Below are 23,007 nucleotides of genomic sequence, written 5' to 3'. Positions count from 1 at the left end.
AGAGAGTAAAGGAAGGAAGCTTTACAGTTACAGCGACATTAGAGAGTAAAGGAAGGAAGCTTTACAGTTACAGCGACATTAGAGAGTAAAGGAAGGAAGCTTTACAGTTACAGCGACATTAGAGAGTAAAGGAAGGAAGCTTTACAGTTACAGCGACATTAGAGAGTAAAGGAAGGAAGCTTTACAGTTACAGCGACATTAGAGAGTAAAGGAAGGAAGCTTTACAGTTAAAGCGATAGAGAGAAAAGGAAGGAAGCTTTACAGTTAAAGTGATAGAGAGAAAAGGAAGGAAGCTTTACAGTTAAAGTGACATTAGAAAGAAAAAAGAATATGTTATTTTTTAATATACAATTTTACCAAGCTATATTTAGAAGTTTAATTGTTCTTTTTTTCATTCATTTCTTGATATTATTCTCATTCACAACCATTCATCTAAGTCTCATCTTCTCAGGCTACTCCTCATCTTCAGCTGAATCTCAAGATTCAGAATAACATTGAAGACACCACTGAAAGCAAAATATATTTGTTTCACTGCTAGATCCCCAGTTCGAGTTTCTTTGACTGAAATATTTTGATTGTGTATTATAACCATTACAGTGCTAGTCCTCTTGGGAATGATTCTGTTTAATATACGTATTAGAGTGCACAAATCAATATGTAATGAAGGATCACTTAGTCACCTAGAAGGATAAAATGAGGCTGAAGATAGTGACATCTGGATTGCTTAATGGAGACAACTTCCAAATACCTTCTGACCTCATCAGAGCAATACTTCTGATTGTGAACCAATTTTCCCACATTCATAGAATTATTTTGTAAACAGGCTGTCCTTGCTCATCTATAAAGCTAAATCACACAGTATATTTTTATCATCAAAAGTGGGAGGTTCCATAAATATCCTCTGTTAGGGAAAGAAACTCTTCACAGCCCAGATAAGTTGCAATCATGTCAACTGATGAAAAGAAAGTTCCTGACAATTTTTGTGAACACTGAGATGTTGCTTCTTTTGAAAGTTTGTGACATTAGCACTGGCACTATTTAGTAAGTACAGTGAAAATTTTCACAAAAGGATCCAAATTTCCTTCCTAGATAGCAATACTGTGCACAATATGTCATTACTTGCCAAAAGTTCTAAACAAAAAGAGGTAAACATGCTTCCCAGGAAAATTTTAAGCTAATTCCTAAACATGCATTTTCTTACAGTATGGACTGGGACAAACATACAAGCCTGGTGACACTCACAAAATGTCAATATATAGTTTGAGAAACTGGTAAAAATTTGATCAATAATTTTTTTTGAAATGTAATAGGTTCAGTGACTGAAATTAGAAGTCTTAAATTGATAACTTATCACCTAACGGGATAAGATTAAATTGTATGAAAGATGTTTGTTGGTGGTGACTGATAAATGTTCACATATTGAGAGCTGATTGTGGATGTTACTTGTTGTTGTAGTTTATGTTTGTTTTATTTGGAAGTGTGTATTGTTATTGGAGCTGAGGGAGGTTTTACATCACATGATGAGCAAGTGGCTTAATATGTGAAATTTTCTCCAAAATTTTAGAAGAACAATACGAGTCAGATGTACAGAAAGAGTTATGCTTGAGTTAGTGAGCGAGTCTATTTGTTGTATTGTTATTTGGCCTGAGGGAGGTTTGACATCACATGATGAGCATGCGGCTTAATGTCAGGAATTTTCTCCAAAGTTCGAGAAGAACAGTGCGAGTCAGATATACAGAAAGTTATGCTAGACTTAGTGAGTGAGTCAATTAACAAGTGCATGACTTAGTTTGTGTGTTGCTGTCAGCCGGTTAATTTATTCTGTGTTGTAAACTTTGTGTTTGCAACAAAGTACAAAAAATACACAATTATGAAGTAAGAGAAATTTCAGTTTAAATGTTGTTTATTTGTGAAGTTAGGACTGTCAGTTGTTAAGTAAAGCTGTGCACTGAACTTGTAGTTGAAAAAATAAAACACTTCTGTTATTATTAAGCGAACAGAACTGTATTCTTCTTTTTTACCCAATAATAATAATAATAAAACTCAACAACAAGAACAGAATTGTTTGATTAATGAGTGTTATAATAATATGCAGGTTTAATTAAGAGATAAATTGAAGCTACCCTACAATGAAACTAGATAACACATTCACACGGTAATACCAGTTTTTCTGAAAAATAGTTGAAATATTAACAAACAAAAACTAATTAATTAGCAAACTAACAACCACAGGCAAATCAAATGATCACTTTTCATTATTTTCATCACTAAATGTAGCAGTAGAGTTTTCACTAGGTATATTTCATATAGTTTATTACATTTTCAATAAATATCTAAAGCACAAAGAATTAGTTCTATATAACAAGTGTTCATATTCCTAAGAAAAACGTTTTACAAGTTCAAGTTCTGAAAAAAAGAAAAACTTCAAATATATACCTATGGTGTATTTTAGATGTAAAAAATATTATAGTATCTTACCTATTATTAACACTTATAATAAAGTAATTTACTTCATTGTAAATAATTTAGATAAAGCTTTCAATTCTTTGCTAGAGCTATGGATGGATTAGGTTGGCTTGGTGGAAGAAAGTAAAACATGGTTATAAAATAAAAAGGGTCATTTTTTCCAGCTGTGGCATATACAAGTAGTTGGGGCCTTCAGGAAGGCTGTTTTGCCTTTTGAGACCTTTTTTATTTCTAATTTGTGTACCTGATTTGAATAAATAAATGTGCAATTATAATTTCAAACTCTTTGATGATGATCTAATGCTGGCAAAAGGGTAATTCTTAACAGTTTCTTCAGAAGGATCAGGATATATTCTTAGTCTCTTAACAAAAAACAGTGATACTCTTGGAAGGCAGAAATTTATAAAGGATTTTCTTGTGTAAAAAGCATAACAATACTTTAGAGGGGAAGACACACAAGCACTTATTAACAAAGCAAAAATGTTATACAAATGTGAAGGGCTATTTCAAGTTTAAGTTAGTTTTTTGCCTGTGACAAAAATTCTATTTAAGCCAAAACCTAATTACAGAAATGTTTAACTTACGAGTAAAAAGGTTATTGTTAACTACATTCAGTTTTGGTCTCCTTACAGTAAGAAGAATATGGATGTGCTGGAACATGTGTGGAGGTTTTACTCTAGAATAATACTTAATCAAACATTTGAGCTAAGAAGAAAAGCCTAAAGACTTTAACTTCTCTTCTCTAGATCACAGAAGTTGCTTGAGTCAGGTATTAAAGGCTTAAATAAAGTCGCAAATGGAAACTGTAATATTACAGATGACAAGTACAAGCTGTGGATACACAGATTCAGACTTCTTTAGTAAAATGACTCATGTCTTGTATAAACTTATGGAATAGTATGTGTCTGATAAAGTAGCTTGTAACATCAGTTTGAATTAGGTTAAACTTTTATTGGACAAGTATATAAATGGGAAGGGATACATTTATATATAGATTGTGTTTTGTCTGGTGAACAATTAAAAATTCACTTTGCTTATATATGTGGCTTTATTTAGTTATTTTCTTAATTATTATAGTCTTACCAAACTGACAAATTGTAAATGTTAGTACTGCATGTTTCAAGTCAACATACCTGTATTTTTAATGATGTAACAACAAGCTTCTGCTAGATTTCACAGCAATCAACATGGATACCTGGACTTTCAAGCAGTTCTTGTATAAAATGGTGACCAGTTCTAGTTTGTAGCAAATGGATAATATTTCAGTTCATCAATAAGCTCATCTTACACATGAGACAAAAAGTCTTAGCTTTCAGTAGAAAAATAAAGACAATAATGTTTTCATTTCCTAATTGTTAGACTGGTGATTCAAATAAATAACGTCTAGTTTTCTGTGATGGATTAGCATAAAAGCAATGTCAGTATACGATAGCGTTTATGAACATGATGTGTCACTGTTAGGTAAATATAACTTTCAACAGCACCTGAGGATGACTTGGCAATAACCCAAGCCCTCCTTGCAGTCTGTAGTACATATACATGGCTTAGCAGTTGTCAAGGCTTGTACACTAGGTATTCAGTACATTTTATTGAAGCAATGCAGCTGCTAAGCATAACCCCCTTTGTGCTTCATTATAATAGCCTGCTTCAAAGCATGGAAGGAACTGATACCTATGTTTTGGTGATGGTGTTTTTTTTTAAAAAAACAGCTTTTTGTTTAAATAATGGGTATTATACAAATTAAAAGATCAAATTTCCCAGGTAAGTGATAGTGTGTGGTTACTAATCAAACACTGTCATATGGTTTCTGTTAAGAATAGAGAAAAAAAAAAATTGACATTGATTGAATGCTGCCTGATGAACCTTCGAATGTTTAAAAGAATCCTTGAATTCCTGGCAAGTGAACAAACCTTTGAACATAGCCCTAATATGTATACTTATTTTTCTGTATTTATTTTCAGATGGTTGCTTCTTTTCTGTGGAAGCTGCAACAAAAAAAATTAACCAATCACCTCCTTAGAGCCTTTGGGAAGATTGGAAAATGATGACTGGAGGGAGACAAAAGCCAGTGGCAGAGGAAACTGTAATGTGGTTTAAATAATGTGACACAAATGTGTTAGGGGTTGTCCACATCCATGTCTGCAATATCTCCACCAGAGGATGTCGATAGCTATAGCAAGTGAAGTCAAGAGATAACAAACTTGATGGGAGGTTGCATGAAGAAGATGAAAAGAGTCATTTCCCATAGAGGAACAGAAACACTAGATGACTTATTTAAAGCTTGGTTTGAATTTTGTGCAAAGCTACACAAGGGCTATCTGTCCCTAATTTAACAGTGACAGACTAGAAGAAAGGCAGCCAGTCATAACCACCCACCGCCAACTCTTGGTCTACTCTTTTACCAATGAATAGTGGGATTTACCATCACATTGTAACACCTCCATGGCTGAAAGGGCAAGCATGTTTGGTGGGACAGGGATTAGAACCCACGACCCTCCAGTTGTGAGTCAAGTGTCCTAACCACCTGGCCATGATGTTTCTTGAATCTTGAAACAAAATTTATTCACTGTTGTAGTATTCCATGTATGCCAAGTCTTGACTGAAAGCTATGATGTTAGTACTTTTTTTCATTATTGCCGAGATCTTTACCATTTAAGTTTACGATAGTCTGATTAGTCATCCATATTTTTTGTCACTATGACAAATGCTATTTAATACAAGTTTTATAAAATTCTTATGCCTTGAGATATTCTTATTTCGACTTAAGATCTCAAGTAAAGGAAAGAAAAGGCCACCAAACCAACTATTTTTCAAACATTAAAAGCTTAAATTATGAAAATAACAGTTGAAGTACATAGAAATACAGGTTATTTTTCCTCCATATTTGATCATATTATCAACACAGGAAACAGTCAGTAGGTCATATACCAATTTGCAGTTTGGTAGATATATAGGTTTCATTTTGATGTCATGCACTGTATTATTCAGTTTAAATTTATATGAATAAATACAGTAATTTTATGACAGATCATGGTAATATTACCTACTCTCACTGTTCCCTAACATTCCTTTAAACCTAGAGATTTTTCTAACTGTTTCTGTCAATTTTTGTTTTCCACTCCACTACACCTAAAACACATTTTTACTTCATTTTGTCGGACAGATTGGGTGATGTGGCTGAGTAATGTCCACAAATGGCTGAAAAATAACTTTACAATACTTCAAATGACATGTATATAAAATAATGTATGATATTAAAATAATGTGTATCTACCAAACGTGAAATAGATATTGTAAGAAAATATGAAATGCATATGTTCTGCTGACAGAATTAGAATTTTGTGAGGCAAAAAACTCACCAACTTTACAAAATAAAAGGCTTTTACAGGTTATTTGAAGAGAGTATAGGTTTCAAAGGGGCTAGAAAAAGGTTATCTTGATGGGCTGAACAGTGTTTTGTCACGTGACTTTTTTTTTATGTTCTTACATTTTCTCAGTTTCAATATTTGAAAACTTGAGATACTTATACTTTTCACTGAACTCTTACTATAAGATGAGTAGTTTTTTAAAATGATAATATGTTTTAGCGTAATTATTATATTGCTTGCATTGACTTAGAATACTGTCTAAACATCACCATTTGAGATTATAGTTGTTTCACAAAGAGCAAGTCTGTTGAAACAGCTGAAAGAAATTACAGTACTGTAGCTTACAACTAAACCCATATAAAGATATCAAGGTGATACAGGTAAGGCCTCTGGGTCTAATTGTTACATAAAAATGTTGAACATTTGGGCAGGCAAGATGAAACCTGAGAGCTAATCACATAAAATGTTCAATATGATATAAATCATCAGTCATTGTTTTTGTACGAAGTAACAATATATTTTATCTTCAACAAATAAGTATTTAATAAAAGTTCTTTCATTTTTTTAGGAAATGATAAGTATATCTTTGTTTCACTCTCTTGTCTAATTGGTACTGCTAAAAAGTAATGTTTATTTGGAAAATGTTAAAAAAGTTAATAATAAGTCATTAATTTTTTTAAATAAAAGTAATCAGATTGTTAGAATTGATTTAAATATTTTACTATACTAATTTAAACTGTATTATACTGTGCTATTACACTTTAAACTACACTATACTATACATAATAAAGAACATAATGAAGAATTGAAGGTGTTATAATTAAGACTGAAGGTAATGTTTTTAATAGAGCACTTCATGTTCAGGTTCAAATGTTACACTTACAGTCCGACATACAGGCACACGTGTACAGAACTGACTTTTAATTTTACTTACTAAATTACTGAAATGCTAGGACTTTTCCCTGACAACACCAACATTTAGAAATTAGAGTGAATTAAACTCAAAATGAGAATGTAATTAGATTTTGAATGAATCATTCAATTTGACAATTGAGGATTATTTAAATTTGTATTCTAGAAGTTACACTTCATTGTTACTGAGTACTATACAAGTTTCCAAAAAATCTTAAATTTTTATATTCTAAAGTATATGTACTCCACGACCATAACGGCATAAGCGTTATTTGATAATAATAATACTAATAGCAATTAGGACTAACGTTTATACTGTAGACAATTTATCTTTCACTTTTATTTTTAACTCGGGAGACGAGGAACATGAATATGGTCGACCCAATTCAGAGAATTAATAATATGATATTATCAACATGATATTAACACAATATTATTATCACTATCACTGTATGATGTATCAGTATCACTGATCAGGACTTAACAATAACAGGTAACTGGAAAATAATATTTAACATGCCTTGAAAGTTGAACTGTTGAAGAACATTGAAAAATATATTCGAATAAAAAAAATTTGCACCTTTTAATTATTTTTCCACGGTCTTTAACTTATTTTAATTTAAGCACTAAATTATCTAAGAAACTTCTATAGTTACTTTCAGTTTCACTTACCAAATTCCAATTCTGTCACTACCTGGTAGCCATCTTAATTCAACAGACCCACTTCCCCACCTACCGTCATATTTTATTTCCAGATAACATATGGTTATTTAAATACACAGGAGCAATATTTGCAGAAAAAAAAAACAACAACAAACAATAATAACGATAAAGATGTAATAAAAATTAAAACCTTAAAATAATAAACCAGTTTATCATAAATTATATTTGAAAGGTTTTTAACAACCTCACTATATTAGAATTATGTGAAATATATATAATAATATTATTGTGTTATTGTTAGCCATCAGAATTCAACAGCCCCACTTCCACACCTAACGTCATATTTTCTTTCCAGATAACATATGGTTATTTAAATACACAGAAGCAATATATGCCAAACAAAATTAATGATAACGATGTAATCTAACTTAAAACCTTGAAATAATAAAAAAATGAGTATCATAAATAATATTTGAAAGATTTTTAACAACCTTACTATATTATAATTATGTGTAATATATACAATAATAATATTGTGTTATTCAACGCTATAGTAGACTATTCATTACCAAATTTTAAAATAAATGAAAAATTACACAATAATTCATTAGTTTTGTTTGTGTACAGCTAATGAACTATCTGTACTGTGTCCACCACAATTATCCAAACCAACTTTTTAGCGCTATAAGTCTATAGCCTTATTGCTGGGCCATTTGCACCTGTCTGTTAATATACATCGCATCATAGCCTAACATTGTATTTTACTGAATTGTACGAGACAGTTACATGCATCCTATAGATATATTCAGTTTTATGAATTTCTTTATGTTTTGGATATTGTATTTCAGTTGTAAAGAAACACTTAATATTATTTTTACATAAGTAATAAAGTCATTTTAAAAATAGCGTGGATATTAACACTGCGACCTGTTATTTTGTATTAACACTACTGCTGAATTACATAACAATATATAGATTAAGCAAGAGCTACGAAGATTAGGCTGCCCTCTATTTAGTATATTTCAAACTATTTACAATTTATTTATTGTATCACAGTTTCTGATAAATTTTTCTGACTGTTATGCTTTACATTTAATGTCATCGTCACGCATTAAAATACATTAAAAACTTAAAATAAAAAGCTGTGTTATTCAAGCTTCGTTCTCTAAGACGTTTGAATCGCTTGAATAAAGATGTTAATATATTACATTAATTATTTTTCTTTACTTGACAACAAACACTTTGTCTGATGTGAAAGTTTCTTTCTATTTTTAGTGCAAAGCTACACAATGAACTAAATGTGTTCTGTCCACTCGAGGAATCGGACTCCAGATTCTATCATTATAAGTCTGGAAACTTAACAATGACTGGGGAACTGATATGAAATATGTGTATATATACATATGGTGTACGGTTGGATATATATATATATATATATGCAGATTTTGTTAAACAAGACCGATGTCTGTAGGTTTACCTTCTTCTTAGAATTCGAAATTCGAAACGCGTCGGCCAACTCATCACTAGCTACAACTTTTACCCGTTGTTCTAACAACGTTAAGACGGCTTACCGACTTCTTGAGAAGAATTCTAAGAAGAAAGTAAACCTACAGACATCGGTCTTGTTTAACAATATATATATATATATATTATACAGCGTCTCGTTGAGAACATTTTAACCCCCGAGTGGCTCAGCGGTAAATATAAAATTTTGTAACAACTAAACCCATAGATTGGTTGACACAACATAGCTAGCTCATTGTGTAGCTTTGGGCTTAAGAACAAACTCACACACAAAAAAACAAAAACGAAACCCTTTTATGACAGCATGCGATCTGACAAAAAAAAATCTAATGAAACTCTGCATTGTAATTACTGCAGGCAAGTTTTTAGATACCATTGGATAGTTGGTTGGTTGATTGTTTTGAATTTCGCGCAAAGCTACACGAGGGCTATCTGCGCTAGCTGTCCCTAATTCAGTCGTGTAAGACTAGAGGGAAGGCAGCTAGTCATCACCACTTACTGCCAACTCTTGGACTACTCTTTTACCAACGAATAGTGGGATTGACCATCACTTTATAATGCCCCCACGTCTGAAAGGGCGAGCGTGTTTGGTGTGACGGAGATTCGAACACCCGACGCGCAGATTGGATAGAGCAGGTTATTCACTATTTAGATCAACATAAGGTGAATAAAGTGGTTTGAGAAATAATTGGTGGTTTCGTTAGAAAGTGATTAGGTGTGGAACCTAAATAGAATTAAGGTATCATCTGAATTTAATAGAAGTTTAGAATACTTTGGGATAAAGCTCAAGTCTAGATATTTTCATACATTTATTTAGGTGTTATTTTCATTTCTTAAAAGGTTCTCTTGTTAAGTTATAATCGTTTGGATGTTTTCGAAATTTTCTTCTCTATCAAAACACCACGTAAGCCTAATTACTAAATTAGGTTTACAGAAAACATATTCGGATGTCTCAAATCCTTATTTGTTGAATATTATTTTTAAGTTTATCGTATTCATGCAACGTAGATAAGTAAACGAACTGATTACTTGTTGAACATAAATTTACTAGATATTAGATTGACGTCGACCAAGAACATTGTTTGCAAAAAATATTGTTACCTAGCCAAACCTGACGCCATTTTAACAAGTTAGGCTGTAAGTCACCAATAAATCTTTCCCAGTTTTCGTCGTATTTTTAAAATTCAAAAGCAAAATAAATTGTTAAAATAAACATGTTATTTAATATCAATCAATTCGAAACTGGTTGTATATGGAACTTTCAGAGCAACAGTTAAAAAATTTAATAAATGTATATAACGGAACTTTCTGAGCAACAATTAATAAAGTGAATATATGTATATAACGGAACTTTCTGAGCAACAATTAATAATGTGAATATATGTAATATAACGGAACTTTCTGAGCAACTCAGAAAGTTCCGTTAGATACATATATTCAATTGATTAATTGCAACAATTAATAAATTGAATATATGTATATTACAGAACTTTCTGGACAACAATTACTTATACTTATACCTTGTTCTTACTAATACCTCATGATCACTTCTACTGGTTTAGGTATCTCTTTTCAGACTTCCCCTTTCGAGATATTGTACCAGACTCCCAGAATGAAACGTTTCTTTATCTGTAAGAAATCTCACATTTACCCAGAGCAGGCCCAGTATAGCCAGGTTATTAGAGCTCTTGAATTTCAACCTGAGGGTCAAGGGTTCGAATCGGCGTCCCACCAAACGTGCTCCCCCTTTCAGCCATGAGGCGTTATAATGTGACAGTCAATACCACTATTTGTTGTTAAAAGAGTAGCCCAAGAGTTGGCGGTGGGTGGTGATGACTAGCTGCCTTTCCTCTAGTCTTACACTGCTAAATTAGGGACGGCTAGCGCAGATAGCCCTCGTGTAACTTTGCGCAAAATTCAAAACAAACCAATACACGATATCCATGTGACTGGTTAATCTCATTACAACATAGGTGGGGTCGTAACCCCTAGATGCCACCTAAACTGTTAAAAGGCACTGATGTGGACATTCTTACAGATTTCATATTAAGCAATGTTCTCCCTGGACGTCAGATACCAGGTATTACTTACTTCGAGAACAACAAAGATAACTTGAAGCAAGATAAGCTTAATGGTTTTCTCGACCACTTGTTATATGTAACCTGCACATATTTAGAACCAAATATAAATTCAGAATAAATATCTAATACTACAAAGAGATAGAAACGTATGATATATTTAAATACCACACTAATTTGCTCCAATGTTTGGTGAAATAAAATTTATTCAAATATTTATTAAATCAAATGGTCACTTCCTATATTCACGTTAACAATATTATGATACTTGATCATAGCAGTATTGCTGAACGCTCATTTGGTTCTTTTAATTCACTGCAGTATAGTATAATGTGTAACCGTAAGAACCTACGTTAAGACAACATTTATATATATATATATATAGCAAATATAGAAGATTCGTTTTAGATAACAAAATAAAAATTTATTTCAATAGATGGCGCAGTATTGCTAAATGTTTATTAGTGAGCAGTATATAACTAAGGTATATTTTATGAAATGGAGAAGTGTGTGTTTTCTTATGGCAAAGCCACATCGGGCTATCTACTGATTCCACCGAGGGGAATTGAACCCCTGATTTTAGCCTTGCAAGTCGGAAGACTTACCGCTGTCCCACCTAGAGTCTTTCTCAAGAGGGGGAAAATGCATGAAAGAATTGTATAATAAAACCTAGTAGCTGTATAGAAAATGAAAATAAGTGAGACTTTTCACTCAAAATTTGCTTCAATCTATCCAAATGAAAAATGGTTCTACCTAATAGTTAAGAGCTAACATGCAATAGACCAGCATTCCGTCCAGGATAGTGATTACATCAGGGTAAGGGGGGAGGGAGGCGAAAGATGGCCATCGCCACCCTAAATGTTTGATTATCTTCCCGCTCACCTTTCGATATGCTACAATCTCACATGTAATTGTCTTCACACTGCTCTCACCCAGAAACAACTTTATGAACTTCCTCTATCTCTCTCACACTCATCCGGGCTATAGGAAGCAGTAAGGCCAGTCAGGCCATAGCCTGATCATTTTTCATGGCATGTATAGCTACAACTTATGTATTAAAACGTGTTTATTTTGATTCAATACATTGCGTTGTGTGTATGCAGTATTTGTTGTTAAAATGACTGAAGATTCAATTTCGTAGCATTAACTTTTCAAATGTTTTGGGAAGGCAGGCCCCCCAGACCCCCTAGAAATAGCAATGGCCTGACAACTTAAAAAAAAATCCTACAGCAATGCTTATGTTTGCTTTATTACGTGAAAAAAAAAGCAACACTAAATTGACTGTACCGAGACAAAACGTTAGAGGGGATTATCCTTCCTTGAAAAAAAAAGTAGAGGGGGACGTTACCCCTTCCACAGTGGATTCTACTCACATGAATGAATTTGACAGACCAATAAGTATAACATTCGTAATAAAAATTAAGCTAAACCACAAATGTTTCTTTCCACATTCATCTTAATCACTCTGATTACTACAGCTTTGTCATAAAGCATAGAAACTACCTTACAAACTTACAAAATTGGCTAAATGTAAGAATAGTGTAGCTTGTTCTGAATTTTGCGTAGAGGGAAGACAGCTAGTCAACACCACTCACCGCCAACTTTTCGGCTACTCTTTTACCAACGAGTAGTGAGATTAACCGTCACATTATAATGCCCCTACGAGCATGTTAGGTGACAGGGATTCAAACTCGCGACACCCAGATTGAGAGTCGAGCGCCCCAATCACCAGGCTCAAGAAAGAACAAGTAGGTCGTATTATATTCCAACATGCTAAAGGGGGGGGGGTAATGGATAAACACTAATTATTCACCATCAAAACGTAAATTGATGACTGAGTAGAACCCAAGGAAACATTTAACTTCCCCTGTAAGGTGTATTAGTGCCTCCCATTGGCAAAGAGGTATATCTGCGGACTTACAAAGCTAGAAACCGAGTTCCGATACCTGTGGTGGGCAGAGCACAGATAGCCCATTGTTTAGCTTTGTGCTTAATTACAAACAAACAAGATGAAGTAAGAACAAAAGTGGAAAAATGAAAGTTCAACATCCATCAAACTGATTAAATCTAAGTGAAACGTTCAAAATAAGTTTTCTAATAAGTACAAACTGTCTGTCATTCGCCGATTTAATATATGCTATTTTGAAACAATATAGCCGTTTATTGAAGTGGTGTTTGTAACTGATATAGAATCTGCACGTTTGGACCGGATGTTTGGGTGTGTGTGGTCTAAATTATAATAACCCAAATGCATTCCTTTCCACTGACTATAATTGGCTAATGGCGTTTAATTATAGTAAATGCAAAGTAAATGTATCTGGGTTTTCATAATTTGGACCACACGTTTAGTATAGCTGAGAACCAACTCATTAGTATGACTGCAGAAAAGGATTTTTCATAGTGCTGGATAAGTCTCAAGCTATCGAAGCAGTGCTGTTGCTAGAAGTAAAGCCAATAGTACATTAGGATGCATTTACAGACGTGTTGATTACAAGTCAAAAAAGTTAAGTATTTCTCTATACAGTTTACTAGTCATGCCACACTTGAAGTTGTAAGTTTTGGTACATTTATCTAAGAAAATATATTAACTTACTGCAAAGATTTCAGAGTAGGACTACAATAGGGTGGTTCAAGAGATGAAAGTTCAAAGGGTTATCTTTTGGGTGATAGGCTAAGATTTCTTATCTTCTCTGGAGAAAAGAAGGATAAGAGGTAATCTTATTAAAGTTTAGAAGATTATTTAGGGATCAATAAGGTAAAGACTGATGATTTCTTTGTGATGTATTATGAAAATAATAGGGCGAGAGAACACGAGTTTAAGATTTAGGAAAGAGAAGCTGGGATCCAAATAAGACAGTTATAATTGTTCAGGGTGGCTGACTTTTTAAATAGCTGCCGTAGGCATTATTGGAAACCAGCACTTTACGGAATTGAAGGGGAAATCGAAGATTTCCTGAAAAGGAAAAGGAGGGTTTAAAGTTTTACGTTTACCAAGGGTGATACTTATCCAAAGACAGCCATGAAGGACCAAATGGTCCCTTTTTATCGGTACATTATGTTATGTAAACAGAAACACTGATCCAAACATGTCCCATGACACTAGATTTATGATTATTATTACTTTTCCCTCTTTTCATACCAGCATTGCCCTAAAGAGTTGTGTTTTAATGAACTTTAAAAAGACAAACAACAGGAACAGAGTAACTATAAATCCACTTAACAGTGAAGCGGAGTACTGATTAAAATTTTTTTGAATATCTTTATTAATTAGTTTTGAGACTTTTATTTTCTGTTTTTCGCTCTTCTGGATCGCCAAATCATTTTGTTCATGTTATACTCGAGAAAACGTTATCGTTTACTGAACGTTTGAATCGTTAACTTTCACACAAAGATAACTCTGTTAGATTCCAATTTTGCTCACATAAATAATTCATATTATGAAACACTGAAAATAATCTTTCTAAGAAACATTATTGTTAGTGAAAAAGCCGATAAAGGTAAGTAAATTTCGAGGACCTTTGATTAACAAGACCAACGCGCTATCCAACTGAGCTATCCAAATGTACAAGCCCTCACTCTCTCTCTCCCCATCACTCACGAGGCTTTTTAAATATGAGTATGAAAGTTCATACTAGTTTGTTTTGTTGTGGTCATGCAGTTAGTGGTTTGGTTTACCACCTTTCAATCAAATCACAGGAGTCCAACTATTACTATTACTACAATATGATGCACCCGTCTCACGTCCGGGGGTAAGGATTGAATGTAGAGCTTGAACTAATAAATTAAAATATCAAGGATTTGTATTTATATGCGAAATCTATTTCACACAGTCTATTTCGTCAACCTCTGCTTATAACACAAACAATATAGCAGAAATGCTGTTATGTTGAAAAATTATAACTAAGTGAGTTAAACATCAGTAGTGTTTTTATATAATACGTTGATGTTTTATTTATATCTGCTACCTTAACTCATGTTTCTTCAGCTTTAGTATCTTTTTTTTTTTTTTAGTTTAGCTACAAAGAGGTTATGTTCAATGAGAACAACCTTATTCCAGCCCCGAGGGTGCAACAACAAATCAGGTACAGGCCCTGCATATAAGTTAAATTAAAGTTTCAAGACTTATAAAGAGAAGAAAAGCCTCAGAGCTGTTGTCAACCTAAATTTTAGTTTATTTTCTATTTAAGAATATATATTTTAAAATCTGAAACAAATTTAACTCAGTGAAGGTTACACAGAGATATAACCTTTTCTTTCTTTTTTTCTAATTTATTCTTATCTTTAGTAAACGTATATGCTGTTCTAAAGCCGTGCAGGGAACGGAACCAAGATTTTTCGTTAGAGAGGTTGTTCTATTCATCACCTCATCATGAAGCCTTTTGAAAAATTCGTTTTCGTTATTAGTTGTAAAAGTACCTTTGTTTGGTAGTTCAAAGGAAACGGAATTGCTCCCCACTGGATCCGCCAGTGCCGTGTCAGCCTTTCTAGTAGTAATAATGATTACACTCATCACTCTTTTCAACATCCTCTATTTATTGTTTAACCATATGTATAAATAATGAATATTCAGACTATGTATCAATGTAATCTACTTTTCTAAATATCTTGGGTCGAGAGTAGCATAGTGATTATCTTGTACGAGCTGTAAACCCAAGTATTCCTTGTTGGCGTCCCGTTGCAGCAAAATCTCGCTTCACGCTTTGGTGACATGGAGCGCGTTTTAAGTGTGACAGTCAAATCCCATTATTAGGTGTGACAAGAGTAGCTTAAGGGTTGGCAGTGGGTGCTGTTGACTAGTTACTTTACATCTAATGTTTTAGTTCAAAATTAGGTACAACTATTCGCATATAGACCTTGTGTGGCTAACCATGAAAAATTCTAAAGAATAAACAAACATAATATCCGTTTATATTTTAATAATTGTTTTCAAGTGCTACTTCTATTTTAATCTTAAACTTGTGAAGTGTTAAAAACTTTGTTTTTCACTGAGCAGTTAGTTTTTCATTATTCTTCTCTCTTTCCTTGACCATTATTTGTCATTTTCAGCTGGAAAGTAGATTACGTTGTTTTTTTGTGTGTGCTATTTCCTGTTTAAAGACATACAAAACAAATATAGAACATTTTAGAAACATCAAAAGGTGTTTCAAGTTCAATAAGTAAAGTTGATGTGGATGTGGTCATGATGGAGTAATACCCATTAAAAGAAATTAATCAAGAAATAAAGGGCAAAGAGGGTTTACGAAAAATAATAAACGAAAACTATAAGTGAGAATGAAAAAGATTTTTCTGTTTCTTCTTATTTGAGAGCAAAAGATGCTGTTGTTTTGAATCTTAAAGATTGTGAATCAGAAGCTACTTAAGTACATTATTTGTTCACTTTGTTCTAAAGGTCATATTGTATACCTTGTCTGTTAATCTTCTTATTCACCACAGTTGTATCCAGAGCTTTAAGAAATCGTCTCTTTTCGTCAAAGTCCACACAGGCTGATTCGGTTGCTTTGAAACACAATTGACAAGACATATTATTTTTCTTTGCTCTCTTATTACAAAACAATCGATGATAATTTCAAATACGTTACACGGTTGGTTACCACAGATGTAACCAGATCTTGAAATAATTCTCTATTTTCGTCAAAGTCCACACAGGCTGATTCGGTTGCTTTGAAACACAATTGACAAGACATATTATTCTTCTTTGCTCTGTTATTACAAAACAATCGATGATAATTTCAAATATGTTACACGGCTGGTTACCACAGTTGTAACCAGATCTTGAAATAATTCTCTATTTACGTCAAAGTTCACACAGGCTGGTTCTGTTACTTTAGAATACAATTTTGACAAGCAAATTATTTCTTCTCTACTATGTTATTACAATACAATCTGTGATAATTTCACTTTAGAAATTGCCACTATGCGCTCTTTATGGCTAAACTCACAATCACTCAGTTTAGATATTTCTATTTATCTAACGAACTTACAACATAACTAACTCTGTCTTATTCGAACTACATTTCGTGCGCGTATTTATAAGGTAGTATGATGCAATAATATTCAATCAAAACAACTAGAAAACTTAGAAGGCTCTAGTAATATAACGCAATAACACAACAAGCGATAATTCACAACAACTGAACCACACAACTTATGATTTGTACACAGTTACGTAAACTATCGCTTATAAAAATAACTAAATTTAACACTCGCATCGAACTTAAATTGAAACACCTGTATATATATCTAACATCTACATAGAAAAATAAAAATAGATCCTCGCCAAAATAAGTCAACTTTGACAACGATTTGGAAGTTGTATTAACTTCATTTTCAGTTCTTGTGTTGGTTTCGGCCTCAGGAACTCAAGTCTAAATGATAGAATAATGAAAATTGAAAAATTAGTCCTGTCGGAACTGACACTGTGAAATTTATCACCACACTTTAGGGATTTTGGCCTGATTAAGTTGGGAATTCAGGGTTAAAAATCTTTATCAGTGCACTTTTATGTATAAATGTATTTATTCCTCGGATTGAAAATTACAACTGTTTCTTTCTATTAAAGTTTACTTATTTTTATGATCCAGCAACACAGCTTAGTAGGGTATCTGAGGATTCTGAAAATCACCAGGGCAAACACAGATGTCTGTGAGAATTCCTGGATTTCAATGAGTTCTTGTTGCACTGTTGTAAAATTCCTACCAGTTTTTTGTACTATTGCTCTATACACCAGAATCTAATAATACACGAAGTTGGTAATAATTCAGTACTTTAACTTAGGCTAGTTCTGGCTTGTTCAGATATTTGTTTTATTTTTATTATTTGCCCCCCCCCCTCCCAGTGGCACGGCACAGCGGTATGTCTGCGGACTTACAACGCTAGAAACCAGGCTTCGATACCTGTGGTGGGCAGAGCACAGGTAGCTCATTGTATAGCTTTGTGCTTAACTTTAAACAAACAAACAGTTTCATGATTTTTGATCAACAAGAAGTCAGTGATACTGCCATCTGTTGAAAAAAGAAATAAATTAATTTATGAGCGAAACCTCGAGACGATTTTAGCAAGCGCCAGATATAAGTAAGCCAGAACTTATGTGCTTTCAAATAATGTGCTGTTCTAGTTTAAAGATGAAGTAGAACTTAATACACCGAACTCAATTAATTCAGTTGCGACTTAACTTTGTGAATTAGGAGATTCTATTATGCGTAAAGTCCTTTGCCCCTAGCAAGACGTAACTTTAAATGAGCTGCTGTGTACACCTATATCGCAAAATATCATGTCTTATACTGGTTGTTTGTTCTGACATTTACACGTACCTAAAGCCAGCTGGTGTTTGACCCTATATATCCGAATATCTAGGGCAAATAAATTCATATACTACTTTCAATAATCTTAATAACGTATTTGCCTTTGTAATTAAAACACTTTTGTAATAATGTATACTCTGGCCTCAATACAACCATTTAATTCCTAGGTGTAGTTAAACCCTATTAATTAACATGTGTAGTTAAACCCTATTAATTAACCTGTGTAGTTAAACCCTATTAATTAACCTGTGTAGTTAAACCCTATTAATTAACATGTGTAGTTAAACCCTATTAATTAACCTGTGTAGTTAAACCCTATTAATTAACCTGTGTAGTTAAACCCTATTAATTAATCTGTGTAGTTAAACCCTATTAATTAACCTGTGTAGTTAAACCATATTAATTAACCTGTGTAGTTAAACCCTATTAATTAATCTGTGTAGTTAAACCCTATTAATTAATCTGTGTAGTTAAACCCTATTAATTAACCATTGTAGTTAAACCCTATTAGTTAACCTGTGTAGTTAAACCCTATTAATTAACCATTGTAGTTAAACCCTATTAATTAACCTGTATAGTTAGTTTCGTATTTCTAAAACATATTTATCCACGTTACTGATCGTTTGGATACACCACATTTTGGTTGGTTAATCACTTGATGTTTGTTCAAGTATTTCCAGACGGCATCATTATCCATATTTATTTAAAATCATCAGGAGAGCTTGGTGGTCATATAAAAGAGTCTTATAATTCTTAAAGCTGAGACGCATCTTAAAATGAGAATATAATTACGTTGAAAGTTCATTGAGAATTGTGTTATCACAAAAATGAATGTAATCAAACAAACGAACTCGTATCAAAATAAACAACGCATTAATTGCAATGATTTAAAAATTTACTCAACACTTGGTTGTACTTGTAATAGTGTGCGAAAAACAACGTTATGATGCATAACAACGTTTTAATAAAAACAATTTCATAACTAGTCAGATTAAAAATACGCTTTGCAGAAGACGTATGTTAAGCTAATGCAACCTAATATAAACATATTACAGTTGAATAAAATAGAAAGTATCACTTCAGTATACATTATATGACTAAATTATCAGTCTAAGGTTAAAACTAGGGGCAGCCTTCCCCTTAAGCTCGTAAGAGGGTCCTAAATGGCAATTTCTGTGAGAAATTTCAAGACAGGCTGGAGATACGCAAGTTACACCTTAGTTTAGGGCTCCAGCTGAAATGAGGGGACCCACGCGAGGTAAGTATTCTTTGCCCCCCTCCCCAAGAATTTATGAAATGACGTTCCTGACTAAAACTGGAATACAATCAAAACAGAGGATGTGCGAGATAATCATGTCTCCAATCATGGGTGCCTTGATATAGTGGCCAAAGAAGGCTGCCTCTGGACACAGCAACCCACCAAATCAACGAGTAGACAGAGACTATCGTATGTTGTTATTATCTGCTGACAGAAGTGAAAACTAAGCGTTGTCACACGTATAGTAATAGTATGTAAGCAACTCAAGTTGGACAAATGTCAAGTCGAATCTCTAACGGTGACAAATTCAACAGAATATAAAACTTGTTTTCCACTAGACACTGGCTAAGCGTTTACTTCTTTTTTCAGTCCAATAAGCTCATATCGTTATGTCAATCGGTAAAGTGGTACCTTGTGGATAGGTCGCAAAGAGGAAAATACCGCTGAACGTAATACGGTTCTTCATACATGAGATATTTGGTTGAAAGGACAACTAGAAATTCGTGGTCTTTGCTCTATTAACTAATAGCCAAATGAATAAAAAAAAATAACCTAACAAGGTCTGTTCGGGAGTAGTTTTTAATGTCAGGATTATTTCTTATGCGGAGAGAAACGCCTCTTCATCTTTAATGAAGCAAAGCATGTTTGCTTACTAAATTAGTTTGAGGGAGTATGAAATATCAATACTGTGTTTATAATACAGTATAAATTAAATATCGCACAGCATTTGAAGAACATGTTCGTACTCTCAATTCCATGTTATTTTCTAGTATTCGAGAGCAAAGGTGTTGTTGGTGTTTTAGCGCAAAGCTACACAATGAACTATCTGCGCTCTGTCCACCGCGGGAATCGAACCCCAGATTTCAGCACTCTAAGTCCGTAAACCTACTGCTGATCACCTGGGGGTAGGGAGATCAAAGGCAAGGTTCTAAATTATGACTTTTAGGGAACGGATTGACTGGAACAATCTGAATTGTTGACTTATCTACTTAATTTTTTGATGGCCGGTTGTAGACGATTACAAGAATGCCCCGTGGTTTTATTGGTCAGCTGTAGTAAATCGTGACTTTATATAAGAAACTGTTAACCTATAACATTAGTTTCTAGTTTCTTTGTCCTCAATTGACCTTCAAAACCCGCAGTTTTTCGTTATTTGACATTCTAATGAAAAGTATTGTCCCACCCCCCGCCTCCCACCAGACGAGTTTCCCTTAAAAGGAAAAAGAAAGAAAGAAACGCAAAATATTGGTTACTTCTCCTTCATTTTTACAACAGACAACGCATTCTGGCGGCGTGACAAGTACAGTATAGGCAGAACTGTGGTCCTTTTTTTTACTTGTTTTATACTGGGACAGATAAGATTTTGGAGTGTAAGAGATGATGACAGCAGCACGAGCTAGCAGCTGGCAGCTCTCTATCCTGTCCTTGACTTTCTACTTTTAATCCACTTCTACACTATTACTATATTCAATTAGTCTCCTGTGTTTATGGGTGTAATTAACGACTGAAGAACCTCTAGCTTCTAAATGTTTCTAGAGCTAACACTATTTTTATTTGAGCTCATTTCGCGAACAGACAAAACCTTTACTATAGCTTGAGGCTGTCAAGTGACACTTGACTGCATTTTGTTAGAAACTCTGAAGTGTGATAGGAAGTTTTAAGTTCGTTCATAAAGTGCTCAAGTACTTAAGTTTCGTTCCCAAGCGCACGTAACCCGAGCACTCGTGTTAATCACGTGGTTAGTACTAGCATATAGTTTATTCCTCCATGCTATTTTCGTCTATATATCACTAAATAAATAGTCTTACACCTGACAAAGTGACAATATCGGAACGTGGGGATAATGACTTCTAACGTATCAGAAATATTACATTGTTTTTGCGTATGTATTTTAAAACGTTTTTCTGGTTTAAAGATCATATTAATAATTTATTCATCTAAAAATAAGATTATACAGTTTTAAGTTTTTTTTTTTTTATTAAAACACGGACTACCACGTACTTGGAAAACACAGTATAAGTATTAATAATTGATGTTGAAGCCCAGTCTATCATTTGATTTACCATTTCTAACTGAGTTATATAGATTTCGGGGAATTTCACTGTACGTCACATCTAAAACGGAGCGTTACTCCAAACAAAATTAGTCGTTTTTGTTTTCTTTTTTTTTTTTCCAGACAAAACATAATGTTAGCGTTCCCTAGTGGTAACCAATCAAATAGGTGTTATATTCCATGTTTATTATTCAAAATTACAGTTTGTTTGTTTTGAGTTAAGCACAAAGTTACATAATGGGCTATCTGTGCTCTACCCACCACGGGTATCGAAACCCTGATTCTATCGTTGTAAGTCCGCAGATTGTGCTACTGGGGGGGGGGGTAAAATTAGAGAACAGGATATATTTGTATATAATGATCATTTATTTTCGATGTAATAACACCGATTTTAATGATTAAGATAACACATCAACGCTGAGTATTTTTAAAGGGTATGGATACAAGCATGTGGTTTATCCTAAAGATACTCGGAAGATTTACGAATATCGCTAACAATAAGTTTCAGATGAAACTTTGTTGAATGGACGGCAACTGCCTGTTGTAGAAACACAAGTGTAGAAGATGACGTTTTGAAAGTCTTCCGCCTTCAGTCTTCTATCAAAGAATAAGTTTCAGAACTAAATCTGCGTGAAAAGCATTTCTTCTATCGAATGCCCACCAGTGGCACAGCGGTATGTCTGAGGACTTACAGCGCTAGAAACCGGGTTTCGATACCCGTAGTGGGCAGAGCACATATAACTATTTGTGTAGCTTTGTGCATAATTACAAACAAACAAACTTCTATCTAAAAATCCTTACGAACTTGCAGACACTGAAAAAGCCATTGAATAATTTAAAAACACTTTAGCCAATCGAAAGCTTTACCTATATTAAAGGTTCTGACTTTAACGAAAGTCTCGAGCAAGTTGACAGTTTGATGCTTTCCCTTTTTATTTTTATACAACAAGTTATTAGATGAGTAATTTATAACCAACAATTTTAGCCACTTTCAAAGGTGTGCCATACACTCTCATGTTTAACAGCACAGCAGTGTTGGACCTCGTGTGTCCTAATGCTAAGCGCGTGCTGGACTGTGAACCTGAAGATCCACGGTTCGCGTCCCGTTCCGCAAAATCGCACTCCGTAGCCTGAGACCGTGGGTGTGCTATAAGACTGACTATCCAATCTCATAATTAGATTAGAGTATAGCCCAAGAATTGGCCTTGAATGTTGTTGACAAGCTGCGTTCCCTCTAATCTATCAATTGAAAATTAGGGGCGGCTAGTATAGATAAGTCATTGTGTATTCTTGTAGGAATACTTCAAACAAACAAAGAACAACAATGTTGTTGACAAGCTGCGTTCCCTCTAATCTATCAATTGAAAATTAGGGGCGGCTAGTA

At 33.7% G+C, this 23,007-nt stretch overlaps 1 protein-coding gene across 2 annotated transcripts in view; it reads right to left on the bottom strand.

Moving 5' to 3' along the window:
* The window catches only part of LOC111085116, a 27,236-nt gene extending 19,789 nt beyond the window's left edge, over window positions 1-7,447 (bottom strand). The window contains exon 1 of one of the 2 annotated variants that reach the window (XM_022382335.1): window positions 7,419-7,447. The gene's annotated coding sequence lies outside the window, so the exon portion shown is untranslated. Of the gene's footprint in view, window positions 1-3,599; window positions 3,679-7,418 lie in introns of those variants that run through there. The other variant, XM_022382338.1, reaches the window with a different exon arrangement.
* Between the last annotated feature and the right edge of the window lie 15,560 nt (window positions 7,448-23,007).

The sequence above is a fragment of the Limulus polyphemus genome, unplaced genomic scaffold (genome assembly GCF_000517525.1).
Source record: "Limulus polyphemus unplaced genomic scaffold, Limulus_polyphemus-2.1.2 Scaffold241, whole genome shotgun sequence".
NCBI lineage: Eukaryota > Metazoa > Arthropoda > Merostomata > Xiphosura > Limulidae > Limulus > Limulus polyphemus.
The sequence above is the reverse complement of the archived record's forward strand: the minus strand, read 5'-3'. Positions and strand labels throughout refer to the sequence as shown.